The following is a 19,003-nucleotide window of genomic DNA, read 5'->3' as shown; positions in this document are numbered from 1 at the left end:
TCGTATCAGACTAAATTGTGTGTGTATACTCGAACATCAAAAAAGTATTAGTTCGAAGAAATATATGTGTGTGCATTTAATATGTACGTAATTTAGAACATACACATGAGTGTTCACGTCCTCATGCGAACATTATCAGGCGACGCGCCTGGTTGTCTGTATTAACAGGTAAGAAATAAATATAAAATTACATTAAGTGATAGTTGCAGAATTTGGTTGTTTTGCTTATTTGCAGGGCAATGGCAGAAGTTGCGACTACTTTCCAGTGGGTGAGCCACTACATGGCACTGATGGCTGCTTTTGGATGCAAAGTGGAAGCCTGATAGATTTGATTCTAGCCACAAGAGGGAAATGTGAAGCACATAAGATTATACTGTCAGCTGTAGTTCCAGGTAAGTATATTTTTCACAGTATTGAAACTACTTTGGTAGTAAGAATTCAGTGTATTTTACATGTAAAAAGTAGCAGAGATGTTGGACCAAGTTCTTATTGTTTTATTCCAACCTCGTCATTGAACACATGCCATTTTTAGATGGTTCAATTTATATTTGTGTCTGCTAACCCCTAAGGCCAGTTTGACGTACAGTGTACTGACCTACACGTTTCTACCAGGGGCAGTTTGATGTACAACATACGTCCGCATCATGGCTCTAAATGAATGCCTGTTCCGTGCCATCTATTGGCAGGGAGAGAAAGAATTTTCTTCTGCTTGCTAGTGAGACTGTATTTTACTGTCACCTAGTGTCATTTTGCAAAAATGACTTTTGTTTGTCCCTTGTTTGCGGTCCCCTACGGCCGGAATTTTAATACCCAGAAGTCTAGCATCTGGGCGGTAATTTTAAACTCAGAAACATGGTAGATTCGCACAGCATTGTTTAAAATGATGAATCTTCAGAACCAGTAATGCAGTTCAATTGAAACTTTCTACATAAGCAAAGTACATATCCATGGGTTTATTAAACCTGCAAACATTGTTCAGAAAGTATAAATACAATAATACGATACAAAACAACATGATGTGAGTGCTGACTATTCAGTATTGTACATTACTAAATTATTGTATTATTGCATTTATACTTTCTGAACAATGTTTGCAGGTTTAATAATCCCATGGCTACGTACTTTACTTATGTTGAAAGTTTCAATTGAATTGCATTAGTGGTTCCGAAGATTCAGCATTTTAAACAATGCTGTGCGAATCTACTGTGTTTCTGAGTTTAAAATTACTGCCCAGGTGTTAGACTTCTGGATAATAAAATTCCGGCCTTAGGGGCTAACTCATACTTCAGTCTTAGTGATTAATTACTGCATGTTTCCATCTACTACATGATTCTTTCCGAGCAACCTTCCATTTACTGCCATCTTGGATACGGACTGCTGTTGTCATCCTCTTCACATGCATGCAGTGTTAAGGGGTATTGCATTGTAAATGCTTTCGTTGTTAGGTTTGGTGGGTCAGGTTTATGGCTCTTAGCATTAAAATGAAATCCATTATTGCTTTAAACATGCTAATTTGTTTCTCCAAGCTTCAAACTTCTACCATGTACCCTGGTTTCTCAGAACTCTGTTCTTTGAACAGAGAAATGCAGCTTGGGGTGAACGCGGGAAGACCAAAACATATGGTCGGGGCTGATCGTAGCCAATGGGGTTGCCTTCTGAACTTCTAGGGGTATCCAAGAGAAGCAGCAGGGCTTGCTTGCAGAAATCGGAAGAAACCACAGTGGACGGGGTGAGTGTGGGCAACACCGAAAGCATGATCAGGATCATTCGGGACTGCCTTCAGGAGGGACAGGCTGAATTTCATGCAGTGGAAGTGCCTTCAGAGCGATGAAAGTTGTGAAGGTGTTACCTCTTCAGGGTAGCTGCCTCCCTCTTCGCTTCTGTCGGCTGCGGAAAAAATGTCCTCTGCAATATCTACTCGACGACAACACTATTGGTTAACGTATTTAACAATGTTTTTTTTTATTATTGAAACAACTTTTTAATTCATCACATTATGCTGTTACCTGCGGCAACTCCGGTTACAGGGCACACCTCTGGGTATCATACATTGTGCTCTATTGCAAAAAAATTATTGGGAGAAAAACTTTCTCTCGATACTGCAGAACTTTTGCAGAATTACATTGTTTACTTTAAATATGCTTGTCTTGTGTCAGCTGAAGTAGAATGAAGCTCTTCTCAGTACAAGGCTTGCTAGCTGACAATAGTCAATCACTTTTATTTGAAAATTTACAGAAAGTATTCATTCTGCATTGCAAGTCAGGGCTCGTAAAGTGACTAAAAATATAGTATGTGAAAATGTATCAGCATATGTTAAGTATTGATGTTTGAAACAGTTCAGTTTTTAGGACATATTTTTCAAATTACAGTGCATATTTTTAAAAATTTAGGTCATAAGAGCATTTCTTATTTTGCATATTTTGGTGATTTTTAGGTCATAAAATTCAAAGCCATCCCCATTAGCAATCTTGCAAACTTTATTAGCTTATGTTGTTTCTCATTAGTTTATTTTACAAGCTCAAATAGGCTTTGAGTACTTCAATTCTGAAATAGTTTCCTGTGATAACTTATTCTCACTTGCCTATGGGACATTCCATGTCAGTTCAACAACAGCAACCACCCATGATCTCAGATTTTGATGAAACTTGACACATGTAATCCTTCCATGGTGGTGAGAAACCACATAACTTTTTTTTGTCTCTAACTTGTCTGTTATAGCTCCTCAAACTTTCAGAACATATTCTGAAGGTCCCTGGGCTATATAAGGTCTAGATAAGGTGGAAAGTACTTCGGAAGACTTTGGCAGCTGCTTTGTTGCTTTTAATGCCCAACCACACTTACAGTGAAGGACGCTCACCATCGAATATTTTCACTGACGTATAGGGTGTCTGGAAACGAGTGGGTCCAGACTCTGGAGCACACTGAAGGAATCAGAATAAATGGGGAGAATCCGCAAAGTGTGAACTTGACCAAAGTACAGCACCTTTAGTATTGCTTAAAGTTCTCCCATGTAGAGAACAAGGAGGAGGTAAGGTAAAGCTGTGACTGTGCGAGTTGACAACAGGGCACAACCCATTGATTCAACAGTTATGGACCCATCCATGTAAAAAAAAAAAAAAAAAATATGTGTGTGTCTGCCTTTGGGAGAGAAGTTAGAGACAGGTCAATGAGTCATGCAGATAATTCCTGAGGAGAGACTGAAAGAGTGTAGGGTTCCATGCAGATTGCTATCAACACCAGTACTGAGGATTTCGTCTCCACGAACACAGTGTGGCACGAGGATGAAGACACTACACAGTCAACCTTCACTCGTCAGAGACTGTGTTGAGCATTGAGCGCAAGTGGTGGCAATAATGAAGAATAAGTTGCCTTTGTAGAGATGATGAGTGCCCGATACCTCCGTAAAGAAGTAGAGATTGTACCGGTACGAAATACAACGGGACGAAGCACGATGAACAGCGTTGAGGATGTGAAGTTGAGAAGGACGAGAAGAGGCATGCATAACACATCCACAATCTAATTTCGACCTAATTAGAGAACAATAAAGTCGAAAGAGAACAATGCGGTCAAGATGTGTGACTTAACATGTAGAGAAGTTTGACAACTCTTAGACAACATTACTTCGGCTGGCAGAGATGAGATTACCAGGGAACGAAATACACTTGCTTGCATCACAAGATTGGAGAAGTACTAACCACGATGAAGTGTTTTTGAATGGATTGAGAAGTTCAAAAAATTGTGGAACACTCAGACAAGTGTCAAGCTCGAAGGAGCAGCAGAATGGCGATTCACATCCACTACTCAGATGGAACAGGTTCATACCATGATTCTAACCCACGAGTAACTAACGGTGAACTGGCAAACCATCTGCACATTAGTCCTCTATATTGTGATGCAAAACTTTGGTAGATTTCTGTTCTTGATACACCTTCAGAGCACAAAAGAGAGATTACTGATCTCTGTTGTTCTTTGGTACTGTGGAGGGTGTGGCCTTTTTTACCCTGTAAAACAACAAGAAAATAAAATAAATGGTTGTGATGGTCAAATATACACTAAACACATGTCGATGCAAGCTTCCATCCTTTGGCATTTTGGATTTGAGTTTTAGTAACATTGGGGATTCCTTCTCTAGTATTTAATTCCGGCTTGGAGCAAAAGTTTTGCTAAATCCACCAATTATTGACTGATCCTCGTATAAAATGATTTTGCCAAGCTTCCATCTTTTAGCATTTTGGAATTGAGTTGTGAAAACATTGGGGAACATTCCTGGGAAAAATCTTTTCTCTAGTATTTAATTCCGGGTTGGAGCAAAATTTTGGCTAATTCCACCCTACTATGGTTGGTTGGTTGGTTGATTTGGTGTTTTAAGTCCACTTTATGCACAGTAAGGCTAATCGGGACTGGACCTACAGTTTAAAGTGGGATCCGAACCACTTGTACCTCCACCGGGTATCGAACCCGGGACCCACCCTACTATGAACAAAATGTAAAATATTACATAAATTTTGCTAAAATCAAACTTAACGGTAACACTGGTTGAGATGTGTTTGGATGTCTTGCAGAATAATATCTGAATAATATCAGCATGCTGATTACGAAAATAAAATCCATTTTTACCCAGCACATCTAGTTCTTTCACAAAACAGCAATATTTTAACTGCCTTAAATTCATAATAAAATATGCAGTTCCATTATTTCCCCAATAGATGGTTGTAAAATATTGATTTATATTGTAAATATAGAATTGTAAACATTTAGTCTATCTTACACCTCTCATGTCCATAAACATTGTATGGACTTTGGTTACGTTTATTTTTTAAATCGTTCACAAAATGTCCGAAACTGAATGTTATAGTGTGGTTGGTTGACTGAACTTTGTGATGGAAAAAATCCTGACATGATGGGAAGAACTGGATGTAATTTACGTGACCAGCATTCAAAATACTTCCAGAATCACCTATTGGTTTGAAAACATCCAATTTTTTTTCTTCAAAATTTCGAGCAGCTGCTGCTTTTGTAATTACAAAAGTAGTAAACTGAAAGGAAACCCCATTTATATAAATTCCTCATCCTGTAGTTATACTCTCCATTCATGTGACTAATTGGAGCTATTTCTTTATGTAACCCTCTGCCCGTGATTTGTTTCCCCCATGAGGTGCCAAGCATGACGACCCAATACCAGCTCATTTATGGGCAGAGTGTTATAAAGCAACTATCTTTGAGATACGTATGTTGACCATACTTATTCCAATCCTCATCTATGTCATTCCTATCTTCTGACAGGTTTCTTCCTTCACACCCCACATTCCATGTTGTTTTCCTTTTGGCCTCTCGCCCAGTCCTCCAGTTCTTGCCTCCCATGCCTGTTTAGGTATTCTAAGTTCTGGCATTCTGCTTAGATGTCCAGGCCATCCAAATTGTGCCTGTTCAACATCCTGATGCAATGGTTTTGCACTTAATATTATTCCAATTGTTCGATATCTGATTTGTTAGGGTGTATATCAGTGTGGATATCCTGGATATGCGGGGGAAATGTACCGTGCTTCCGGAAAAATCATTTTTTTTTCTAATAGTGTACTAAAAGTGGAGTTTTGAACAAAGAAAAATGGGATCAGCCAGAAATTTGTTGTGGACAAACTACACTACAGTTTGATGCACAGAATATGACTTGTGGTCACAAGTTGTATGTTAAATACTTTAGGAAAAGGCCCATGTTTTCAACGATTTTCATGTAGAAATCTACCACAGTAATTGGTCTCTTTCTTGCTGCAATTTTTGGGTTGTGTTTGGTAGATGGTTGGTTAACAAACTAAAACACAAGGGCGTATGAACAATAGGTAGAGGCACATATTTTTGGTAAATAAAAAAGCAAAATTTTGGTACAAAAACACTCCATTTCAGGTTCAAAAGCGGTAAATAAAATGAAATTTCGCTATTATAGCGGTGAAAAAGCACCATATAAAATTACATTTTGGTTTCAAAAAAATTGAATATAATCCCAAATTTGATTTCAAAACTGCACTATTACACAAAATAAACATATCCCTTCTAATAGCACATTAAATCATTACCAGAATATTAAGTTTATTCCTGTACAAAGGAGTCAATTTTTGCTTCTCAAATATTTACAGCAGAATTAATCAATTTTCCGTGAATTGCATAACTCTCAGGATACTTCAGACTTCAGAAAGTGTCACGTCTGTATATAAACGGTAAATTTCGTGTTTAAGAGTCTATTTCACATTTTGCAGTTCATTTCGTGACAAAACAGGGTAGGGTAGGTTTGTTCTGAACGCAAATAATTTGAGCAAGAGAAAAACAATGGGGGTCCATACATTTCTGTAAATAAAGTTCTGGACAGGACTGCAGCTGCTATTGGCATGTCTAAGAACACTATTGTTACCATAGGGAAAGAAAAATATAATGTGATAGAAATAAATAAATAAATGCGAGGCTTCATAACTGGAAACCCCAGGAAAGAAGAGGAATATCAGTAAACGCGTGACAAAATAGATACCTTTCAGCAAGATGCTATTCGTCGCCATATTTATTCTTATTATAGGAGGAAAGATCATCCCACTGTTGGGAAACTGCGCGTTTCGTTGAAAGATTCGGGACTTTTTCAAGGTGGGGAAACATCTTTAAGGACAGTCATAAAATCTCTGGGATTCTCATACAAAAAATTAATGGACGCAAAATAAACTAAAGTATGGAGGCATATGGGGATGTGGAGGTAGGGCTCCAGACATTCTCGAACTCGACCTAGGCCATATTATGGAGGTGATGCAGTTCACCAACCGCCTTTACCCCAGGTTTGTCCCAGGTATTCACTTGGGTTGAGTCGACCCCGGAGCCGCTCGGGATATTTGAAAAAGTTCCACAAACCACTGCGGGTCTCCCGTGTGAAAGTGAGACGCCCCACCAACTGGACTTTGTGCAATTCAGTTGGGTATAATTGAAAGATGGGCAGACTTTAACGGCGACTTCGGAAAGAAATGATTATTGAAAGTGTATATATTTAATATTTTCAGAATGGATTGACAAGGTAACCTGTAAACAATTCTCGTTTCGTTAATTCGTTCATGTTGTAAGGGAAATGCAAGTGAAGAGAGAAGATAGTAACACATTTCATCATTGTTGTTTCTTTTCATAACACGTGTTCCTCGACACAGCGTCAGACGGCTGCACTGCGTACCGTACTGCATGATATGGCAACACCGTAACGCGTGTTCCTTCACACCTCAATACCAAACTAATTTTGCAGCAGGTATAATAAAACATTCAAATGCTGGCCAAGGCAAAATTTATTGTATAAAATATATATACTAAAGACGTAACGTTTCCAACCTTTAACAGGGTGTTCAGACAAAGATTCGGATAAACTCTATTAGAGGGTGGAATATTACGTTTAGTGTATATTTTCTAAACAATAAATTTTGCCTTGCATTTAATTTACTTTCATTTTCACTATTACCTGAAAACTCATTTTAGGTGTATATGAGGCACAGGCAACAGAGTAAACATCCATGTTTCATTAAGGCCCTAAAGTGTTGTAAAAAACAATGGCATAGTTTGTGATGTGCGACACATGAATCATTTCAAGCTTTGATGTACATATACCTCAAGATTGAGGAGGTGTTAGCATGTATTGGTTTTTTATTGATTTTGATATAATGAGTATGACCAAGTTGCAAGTGAGTTAGAGATGTATCCTAAAAAAAACATCTTGTACTTCCACAGCAACAAGATCTCCGGGGAAAACACGATGTGGGAATGCAACCACATAGCAGCCTGTAGAAGAGCAAGTTTCACGAAGCCAGTGGGGAAGAAAGATGTTACACCGATGCCCTGTGATGCAGAGCTATGAATTAAATTACGGTAAGTGATCTTTAATGCACAACTTGAAATTGTGGACTTGGAGAGGCCAATATCTCAGGTTTTCCACTCACCTGGGGCCCGACCTGCATTGAATGTGGAATTTATAATTTCCTGCAACAGAAACAGATGTTCATGTGCATTAACAGTATTAATTTTATTGTAACAGGAGTGAGTGGCTCCATATTTCTATTCTAAAAATGTACTGTAAACAGAGTTCAATTGACCTAAAACACTACAAAGTGATATGGAAAAATAATTTTGAGAATTCTGGTAATTTGTTTGGAAAAGGTTGTCGAAACCCTGCATTTGAATATCAGGTTAATTTGTCATATTGGAATTGGCAAAAGTCAGGTGTATAAATTGACTTTAATAAATTCGATTTTCTTAATGTTGAAAATTCATCAGAAGAGGACATTGACCGCATTTAGGACTGTACAAAGTGGTGTTTTTCTCCCAGGGTGGCGACAGACCTGGAAAACCTGGAAAACCGGGAAAAGTCAGGGAATTTGAGGTGTCAAAAAAAGTCAGGGAAATGTCAGGGAATATCGTCTTCATTGACTTCAAACACTCTTTGACGAAAATTGTTATAACTCTGGCACTATGGGAGCAATCTACTTCGGATAAGTTTTGTTTTGCAGCTAAAACATCATAGCATGTAACCGTGCACAATTCATATCGCCGAACAGAGGAAGGGGGTTTGGGGGGCACGACCCCCGAATTTCAATGAAAAAAACATAAAAATCTGGAGTTTGCCCCCACTTCTCCCGCTATTTGGGAAGAAGGCGCGAACTTTAATATTCTTTTTAAAGAATGGACATTTCTCAAGAGAATGAAACATATTTCATGTTGTTGCGTGCCATACAAGTTGAATAATAAGCCAAAGTGTGATTTTTTAACGAAAAATAGGTAATTTGCATTTTTGGAGGAAAATTGTTCTAACTCGGGCACTATGGGAGAAATCTACTTCGGATAAGTTTTGTTTTGCAGCTACAACATCAGCGCATGCAACCGTGCACAATTCAGATCGCCGAACCGAGAAAGGGGGTTTGGGGGGCGCGACCCCCGAATTTCAATGAAAAAACATAAAAATCTGGAGTTTGCCCCCTCTTCTCCCGCTATTTGGGAAGAAGGCGCGAACTTTAGTATTCTTTTTAAAGAATGGACATTTCTCAAGAGAATGAGACATGTTTCATGTTCTTGGGTGTCATACAAGTTGAATAATAAGCCAAAATGTGATTTTTTTTTTATTTTTTTTTTTTTACGAAAAATAGGAAATTAGCATTTATGGAGGAAAATTGTTATAACTCGGGCACTATGGGAGTAATCTACTTCGGATAAGTTTTATTTTTCAGCTAGAACATCATAGCATACAACCGTGTACAATTAAGATCCCCGAACCGAGGAAGGGGGGTTTGGGGGCGTGACCACCGATTTTCAATGAAAAAAACGAACAAAAATCTGGAGTTTGCCCCCCTCTTCTCTCGCTATTTTCGGGAGACGGCGAAAACCTTAGTATTCTCTTCAAAGAATGGACGATTCCAAAGAGATTTAAACTTGTTTCATGTTCCTGGGTGCCATACAAGTTGAACAATGAGCCAAAATGTGAAACTATTCGGAAATGTGTCATGGATATCTTGCGGAGAGGGGGGGGGGGAGGTTGGTCATCAATATGAATTTACCCAGGCTTGCTCTAGACCTGTGTCAGAGTTTCAACCCAAACAGAAGAGTATGAGGGTCCAAAAAGCACATTCATTTCGTAATCAGCACCATGATACCATATGGTTTCATCGGGCCAGAACGACCTTACTCTGATGATACCATAGCTATAATATCATCGGGGGAGTAAAGGTTAAGCCTCTAAATATTACGTGGAAAATGCATTGAATTATAATTTTTTCTTGTCCGTATGGGAGTAGTAAGGAGACAGAACTGTCAACAGATGGAGGGGATGGGAGTGGGTGGCGCAGTCCGATAGTTGTCGGACGTCGTAGTAAGGCATTTTGTTGGGCAAACTGAAGGAACATGGAAACAAATAGGTTCCATTGATACATACGAATTTTATCGAATATCGCCACCCGACAAAGTATCTCACTACAACATGTAACAAAAATTGCATGCATGGGACTCTTTATGATTTTTGTTCGATGTCTTTGGACTACAACATCCAACAAAAATCGTATGCATAAACAAGAAGAGCTTTAGACTAAAAATTTGCTGCTGGAATTTTATTACTCTTCTGGCTCACTTCACCTTATTTAATGTAGCAGTGTTTACAAAGGTTTTCCTTCATCATCCTGACGTATTACTGGTTTCACACAAGTTAACATACGTTTACAATCACATTGCACTATTCTTAGATATCAAGAAGAATCCAACAAAACTGGATATAGGCTATATTGAATACTATCACGAAAAAGTGAAACATAAATCTGCATTGGTGAACGTTATAAAAATTGGCAAGTGCATGCTCCCAACCTCAAATTTACTGCAAAACTAGTATTGCAATGAAATTAACACCATTCTCTGTCCTGTCTGATTAAACTCGTGAGAGATGGTCATTAATCTCTCACCGAGTAAGGTTAATGTCCAATATAATGAAATAAAATACTAATTTCTGCCAGCCCTGCTAAATGTTCACTTTCCATCTACTGATTTATACGAGGGGTGCCCAGAAAGTAATTTCCGATTGATTTTTCGCAAACGCCAAAACCGTGAAAAATGGTAATTGCTGCGAAGTTATGTTTAGGAATGTGCAGTGATGTCTGGACACATTTTTCGCCCTTTCTAAATATCGAAATAATGCAAATTTGGCATAAAATGTGAATTGTTGGCGTTTTTAGCGATTTTTTTAAAAGAAATGACCTAAAACAACGAAAAATTCCATGAAATCCAACATTCTTGTCTTTTTTAGGCCATGTTTGTGTACATAGAACATGCAAGTTTTCCAACATTTTACTCAAGAGTAAACTATAGAGTTATACGTACATGGAATATTTTCGACAGGCACATTAAATCATGTATTTCCCACGATTTTTTCAACTTCTATCAAAACCATTTGCATCGCAGAGCAAAGTGGCAGGGTTCTAACAGGAGATCGAGTGCATATTTACCATCACACCAGAGCCACATTTTCGTATTTGTCGCACGACATATGTTTTGAATTACCAAGCTAAGTGCGCACCATCAGCATTTGTCGAGCGAGTAATAATGGAACTCAGTCGTTAGGGCATCTGACTACTATGCAAGAGACCCGGGGTCGATCCCCTACGGGGGAGAACCGGGATGTTTTCCACCTATTCAAACTGCTCTGGCACCCACCCAGCACCATATGAAGCTGGTACCTTGAGGAAACTTTGAGGGATCAAGGTAGCCAGGAGCGTGGTGCTGATCACATCACCCCCACCTTTAGCCGTGATCATGAAAGTGTGGGGCCCTAACTCCACACCCTTATGCACCTTCATGGAAAAGTTCAGGGGAGCACTTTACTTTTACTTCCTCAAAAATCTGTTCCAACATATCAAACTGTCACGAAAATACCTAGACCATGTGATCTAGAATTTAAAATAATCGTTTAAAAGCACAATGGAGTATTAAGTTTCGGTATATTTGGCAGATAAATGTTCTAAAACAAAAATGCGAATTTTGGTAAACGTAATACTGACAAGTCAAAAAAGATAATGCCAATTTTTGGTGCCATAATATATCGGTATCTGTCACGTGAGATTGATTGATTTTAATTTGCGTTGCCACTTATGGTCATTATGCACCCTTCAGTATATACGGGGAAAATTCCATTATCTAAAATCCTTACCTTAAATTTAAAAAAAGGGGTATGGAAAATAACTTTCCCAAAAGAACTTTCAAGATACCAAACTCTCACGAAGAGGCGTAAGCCATGTGACTTACAATTTGAAGCAGTAGTTTAAAAACACCATGAGGGAATAATATCAGATATTTGCCAGAAAATGCGCTAAAATGAAAATGTGAATTTTGAGAAAAATAACACCGTATAGTAAAAAATAAAAAATAAGAATATACACCAATTTGAAAAAAAAAATCAAGGTCCCTACCGATTAGGCATAAATAAAACATGAATATCAGTTGTACGTAATTTATTGCATTAGTAACAGTGAGTCTTAACCTAATTTTCAGCATAATCACCACCATTATTCTGGCATTTGTCGTAGCAAGGCACTAAATTTTGTATGCCCATTGTGTATGTGTCTGACAGCAAAGACTGGAACTATCTCTACCGCAGTGTAGCTGTCAAATCCTTTCCCTGCCTGAAACCTCTTCAGTTAAACAAAGAGATGAAAGTCAGTACATTCAAGGCCAGGGCTGTACAGGGAGTGGTCCAAGATCTCTCACCTGAAGTGATGCAAAGGGCCCGTGGGTACTCAGCTGTATGGGGTTGTGCACATTCGATTGGCCTTCCGTGAATTGTCTGCACCATCGTCTGACCATACTATCACTCACACCTCACACAATTGCCTGTGGCTCTGTGCCAAACTCTGAGTGTGCATTGTAGGCTAGGCTCGGTGGGAGACTGTATGACAGCTGCAATCTTTAACCTAGAACTGTCCTAAAACGGCTGCATTGCAACTGTACCAGATTACTGCTACATGCCACTTCTTCCTGCCTGCATGGGTGTGTGTCTATCTCTGACCACCAGTGCTGCGTATAGGCACCATTGGAGCTTTTTCAGGATGCCCCTCGTATATATGAACCTTCAGAAGCTTTTATTATTAGTGTGTTCCTGTTTTAATGTATGTTTAGCTAAATCAGGTACCTATACAATGCAATTCTATAAATTCCTTGCGTTAAATTTCTAATACCTACATACCCTTTTCGGCAGCATTAAAGGTATAACTGCATGTTGTCAGTTTCACAGTACTTCACTTGGATATACTGTACTGAAGCAGAAATCCCATTGATAATGTAAGGAAATAATACACTTTATTTTGTTCGATTCAGTTGTTTCACTTATATGCAAGAGTTAAGTTGTTTGCTTTACAGAGAAGAGAGCTTTATGCATTGAGAAATGGGCCTCCCCCATGGCGCAGTAGTAGCGTCATTGCCTTGTAATGAAGGGGTCCCGGGTTCGATACCCGGTGGAAGCACAAGTGGTTCGGATCCCACTTTAAACTGTAGGTCCAGTCCCGATTAGCCTTACTGTGCATAAAGTGGACTTAAAACACCAACTGAACGCGAATGCATTGAGAAATGAGTCCGCACTCATGGTTCTTGCAAGCAGAGGGTTCCAAACCTCAGTGGAAATATCAACATATAATACCGAGAATGTATAAGGAGACTGATAAATTAGAAATTGTATTTCTTAATAGATCAATCTTCACTCTTATCTCATTTAGTCGTAACTTTAAAAATAATCAAGCATTTTACTTTAAACTTACTGCGTATGACAAAATTCCGTAATCCTTCCCTAGCTTGTGAATTGTAATAATTTTCCAAATTCACTATTTTGCAGTTTGAATTCAAATCATAGAGAATAGAGAAATTGAGTCAATTTCATAGAAGATAATATTGGTACTTAACAAAACCATACGTGGATCTGTATGAGGTTATTATTTCTATTTGCAAAAACATCGATTTAGTTTAGTTTGTAATTGTCAGGGAAAAATGTAAATTTTGTCCTGGAAAACCTGGAAAAGTCAGGGAATTTCATTTCTGCTTGTTTGTAGCCACCCTGTCTCCTGAAAAACAGCCTAATAATCTAATTTAGCTTCAAATCAGGGTGGCCACTCTAGGACCATGATAAATTTCAAGTATAATTCTCGGTTTTCAAGGCAAACTTTCCAAAAATTGGAGGGTTCAAGGAAATGTTTTCTCTATTTCAACCTTAGGATCCAAACACAAACACACAAATATATTTACAATAAAAAGGTTTGCTGCGATTCCAATGTATCCAAAAACTGTAATTCAATTCAATTAAACTGTATTTAATTTAAGGTGCAGGAGTTCACATTTGCCATTTCACATAGACTAGAAATTATATTGACACAAGCTTGTTGTAAGGGAGTCAGAAGAATGTGTTTAACACCATTGTTCACGGTTAAAAACTGTTCAGAAGATTTGCATTGTGGCATGAAGTATGAACCTGCACTTGGTGTGGGTTTTTTTCTTTACTAGTCTTGATTGCTTCCTCTCTTGGCAGTGTGTTGCGTTTCTGATTATGTGTAATCACAGAGAACCTTAGTACTCACTTTTGTGCGAAGCTGTTTTTTGTTGTATTAATTTCGGTGACCACTGCCACCGTCCTTGGAACTTGTTGCTTGGTGTGCTTCTGTTGTTTTTAGTTCTTCGATTGCTGCTAGTTGTGCTGTTGTTATCTACCATTTTATGTTAACTGCCACAGTAGGAGAATGATGCGAGAAGTGCATGATGGCATGTGTTTATTTTATTTTTGTATCTATGAATGTGTACGCTGTGTCTTTAACATGTAATATTTGGATTTTATGGCTATTGTATTTGATATGCTTGACAAGTCCAGTGGTGGATTGGGCTTTTTTTGCTTCAGTTAGATGGTGCTGGATTTGTTCATTGATAGATCTTCCAATGTAATGTGCTTTGCTGCTGCATCCTACACATCTACACATCTGGGTTGTCAAGGGGGGAGAGGAAGTACCGTTTGTGTTTGTTCACTTTGTCAGCTTGGTGTTTGGTTTGTGTACTAATTTGATTTTGAAGGGGAGAAGGGCTTTGGAGTAACTGGGTAGAGCTGCCTGACCTGCATTTCTACACTTGGTGGACCTTTGCCTCAGTGTTTCCCTGTACCCTTAATTGTCTGATGTTGTTTTTTACTCATTATTACATGTAGATTTTCATTTTTTCAAAAGAAGTTAGCCATTTATATAAATCTATCCCATAACATTATCCCCCTTTGGTGGAATGACGGATGGCTATTCAGAAATTTCTAGGCATGCCACTGTTAGAAAGGATTACAAAGCTATTGCTTTCAGATACACACACACCTCCACTGGTCCTCTAGGGCCTGTGACTGGTCACAACTGGGTTACTCCAATTTGAACTTCTCAGTTTGACTGTCAGGGTAAAAGATGACTAGGTCCTCACTGGTGTCTGATTGTTGGTGCTGAGCAGCATTAACTGTATACTTAATTTGGAAATATCATGATTTTCTGCTTTATTAGTTGAAATAGTATGAAGGAAATAGGCCATTGTTCCATAATTAGAATAATTGGTTAAAACAAGTTAAATTAACTGCAGCATTGAATAATTAGTAATACCTTGTTCTGAGAGCAATTCTAGTAATTTGAATTGCACTTACGTGAAGTTGTCTTTTATCCATTTATTTGTTTTTGTATTTGTATTTTATTTACCCATTCCCTGTGGCAGAGCTATATTTAGACTATAAAATTGGGCCTTTTTTTGTGGAGGATCTATATATACGAAGTGTGACACAAAAGAAATCCGTACTGGACACACACATTCTGGCACTTACCGCATTAGTGCCTGTTGTGGCCATCACTTTCGAAGTAGTTCCCTTCGACATTCACACACTTCTGCATTTGTTGCTGCCACTGTTGGTAACAATATTGGAAGCCATTTTCTGTGAGTCTGCGGTTTTCGACTTGACTTCTTCAACTGAGTCAAAACGTGTTCCCTTGAGGCCAGACTTTAGTTTAGGGAAAAGAAAAAGTTGTATGGTGCCAGATCCAGCAAGAGGGGGGTGATGTTCCATGACTAATATTTTCACTCGCCAAAAATTGCTTGACAGACAGAGCCTTATGGGTTGGTGCATTGTCATGGTGCAAAATCCATCAGTTTTTTGACAGTTGAGGCCTCTTTCTCCTCACTTTATTTGCAATGTCTGGTCAAAACCTCAATAATCTGCCAAACAGATTCCCTGTTCAAGTTCACTAGTTCAGCCAGTGCAAGCACACTCAATCTTCGGTCACTTCTCCTACTCTGTTGATGTTTGTGTCAGTAACTGAACACTGCAGCCTGCTTGAACGATCATTGTCTTCAACACTTTCCCTCCCCTCTGAGAAACGTTTATGCCACTGAAAGACTTGTACTCTGGACGTATCACCATATGCCTCGGTCAGCATGTGGATTTTTGTCTGTTGGCAACTTAAGTTTCACAAGAAACTTTATGTTAATCCTTTGTTCTACTTTCAAACTAGCCATTTTCCGCCACAGCACGGTTACATGTGTTCACGGAAAGATGCCTCACTTGGAACTGCTAAGGTTGAGCAAGTCCACACTTCATGCAGACTGAGGGAAGGTATGGTGCTTCAAGACAACACTAGCCAATTTACTGCATCTGCTTCCATTTATGAAATATAAATTCATTAAGTTTTTTTTGTCAAACCTAGTATATTTGAAAATTATCAATTCTTGTATTGCAAAGTCATTTTTAGAAACAACACTTTTTCGTGGCTAAAGGCAACTAGAGCATGGTGCTGATCACATCACCTTCAAAATTGCCGAGATTGATTATATGTAGTGGGGCCCTGCCCTCAGATACCTTAAATGTGCCTGAATGGCAAATTTGCTGTACGCAGCGGGAACCTTACTTAATGTGGAACATGCAGTTGCATCCATATGTAGATGATTTTTTTTTGGTCGTACATACTTCCCTTCAATGTCGCCGCAGGGAAGGGGTTAATAGACACATTAAATTCATCTCTGCATATTAGAAATAGTCATTACTTCATGAGATGATTATCATGAAACTCATTTATCTCTACAATAGCTCTGTTACATATGGCACTTTGGCTCATTTTTGGACTATGGCCTCCCCAAGTTTCTTCCTCCAAAACGTATTCTCTTCGGCTGCTCTTCTCCAGTTTCTGATGCGAAGGATGGAGTCTGCATCCTTCTGGATACTATCCTCCCATCTAATCCTTGGTCATCTTGGAGGTCTTCTTCCTCCAATGTTTCCTCCTAGCATTATCTTCGGGATCCAGTGCTCATCCATTCTAGCTACATGGCTAGCCCAGCTTAGTCTATTCTTACGTATATGGAAAGAGGTATTTCCTTATAAAGTTCGTCATTATATCTAATTCTCCACACTGCTTGTGACTGAATGGGGCGAAACAACATTCGGAGGATTTTACGCTCAAATGGTAATCTCTACAATGCTGTTGCAAAAACAATCAAGTATAGTTATATTCTGTGGAAGTGTCATACTTGATAAACTCCACTGAGAACAGGGGCCCACTTTGTGTGCATAATTCAGTAGAGATATTAGAGGGATTGACTAAACATAATCCAGAAGAGGTATTAGAGAGAGGAACTTTATATACACAATTCCATAGAGGTATTCGAGGCATTGATTTTGTACACACCATTTTGGAGAGGGTGGGAGTTAGCACACTTAATTCAGTAGATATATTAGACGGAATGACTTTATATACATAATTCAGTAATGGTATTGGATGGAGTGACTTTATTCATAAAAAAGTAACTCCCACTATTAATACAAGGTACACTCCACAGAGGACAGGAAGGGATTTGGTATACATATTCAGAAGACATATTAGAGGCTATGACTTTATATACATAATTCACAAGAGATATTATAGGCAGTGACTTTATACACATCATTTTGAAGAGGAAGCAAGTTCGTACACATAATTCCGAAGAGAAGTTGGAGGCATTGTATACATACTTCAGTAGATATATTAAATGAACTGACTTTATATACATAATTTAGTAGAGATACTAAAGGGACTGACTTTATATACATAATTCAGTAGAGATATTGGATGGAATGACATTATACACTCCAATGAGAACCGGGGGGGGAGGGGGGGCTGTATGCATAATTCAGTTGGAATAGTAGATGGACTTTATGTGCATAATTCAGTAGATTGGATGGAATGATTTTGTATACATAATTCAGTAGAGATATTGGATGGAATGACTTTCTATACATAATTCAGAAGTGATATTAGAGAGGGAGACTTTATATATTTGGTCTAGGAATTAATTCGTGCGGTTGTTACGCACACATTGAAGCTGTAGTTCAAACACAAAATACATAAATACCTTAAGAAAAATATTGTCCATCGCGAGCCACCACTTTTGCCCATCTGTCAGGCAAGTTACGGATTCCGTGGCGAATCCTTTGAAGCGATCCAGTCAGAGACCCATTGTTCGATATCTTCTGAAGAAGTGAACCGCTGTCCAATCAAATCGTTATTCATGAAATCGAACAATTAGTAGTCCGAAGGAGCAACGTCTGGTGAATACGGCGGGTGGGGTAAAACTTCCCATCCGACATTTTCTAAATAGGTTTTGACCGGTTTTGCAACATGTGGGCGAGCGTTATCATGTTGAAAAATAAGTTTATCATGTCTGTTCTCCCATTTCGGTCGTTTCCTGGCCAGAGCTTGCTTCAAACGCATTAATTGTCGTCGATAACGTTCTCCATTAATAGTTTCACCCGGTTGCAGCAGCTCATAGTACACCACACCTTTCATATCCCACCATATGCACAGCATAACCTTTGCACAGTGAATATCTTGTTTCGGTTGTGATGGACCTGGTTCACCTGGCTTCACCCAGGCCTTTTTCGCTTCGGGTTCTCGTAATGGATCCACTTCTCATCGCCAGTAACAATGCGATGCAAAAACCCCTTTCTTTTCTGTCTTTGAAGCAGCAATTCGCAAATGGTTTTTCGTCTTTCAACGTCTCTGTCTTTCAATTCATGTGGAACCCAATGTGACATCTTTTGAATCATTCCCATGGCTTTGAGGCGTTTGGAAACTGTTGTTTGATCAACGCCTAATGCTTCTGCAAGTTCTTCCTGCGTTTGATACGAATCCTGATCTAGCAATGCTCTCAATTCTTCATCTTCAAATTTTTTTTGGCTGTCCAGGTTGCTCTTGGTCTTCCAGGCCGAAATCACCACTTCTAAACCGTGCAAACCACTTCTGACACGTTCGCTCAGCTAGCGCATGGTCACCATACACTTCCACCAAAATACGATGACTTTCGGTAGCACTTTTCTGCATGTTAAAGTAATGAAGCAGAACACCCCGCAAAAACACTTTATTTGGCACGAACTGTGCCATGTTCAGTTGACTACAAAATGCTGTTGTTGACGCGTCAATCAACTGCCCTATACTACGAACGATGC

At 38.8% G+C, this 19,003-nt stretch overlaps 1 long non-coding RNA gene across 2 annotated transcripts in view; it reads left to right on the top strand.

The window, feature by feature from the left end:
• The window catches only part of LOC146004075 (uncharacterized), a 34,421-nt gene that overhangs the window by 6,582 nt on the left and 8,836 nt on the right, over positions 1-19,003 (top strand). For both annotated transcript variants that reach the window (XR_014443890.1, XR_014443891.1), the window contains exons 2-3: positions 236-392; positions 7,741-7,878. This is a non-coding gene — a long non-coding RNA (uncharacterized LOC146004075). The remainder of the gene's footprint in view (positions 1-235; positions 393-7,740; positions 7,879-19,003) is intronic.

Source organism: Lepisma saccharinum, chromosome 21, assembly GCF_977018435.1.
Source record: "Lepisma saccharinum chromosome 21, izLepSacc3.1, whole genome shotgun sequence".
In the NCBI taxonomy this organism is placed as follows: Eukaryota; Metazoa; Arthropoda; class Insecta; order Zygentoma; family Lepismatidae; genus Lepisma; species Lepisma saccharinum.
Note: the sequence above shows the minus strand (reverse complement) of the source record. Positions and strands in the feature narration are given on the sequence as shown.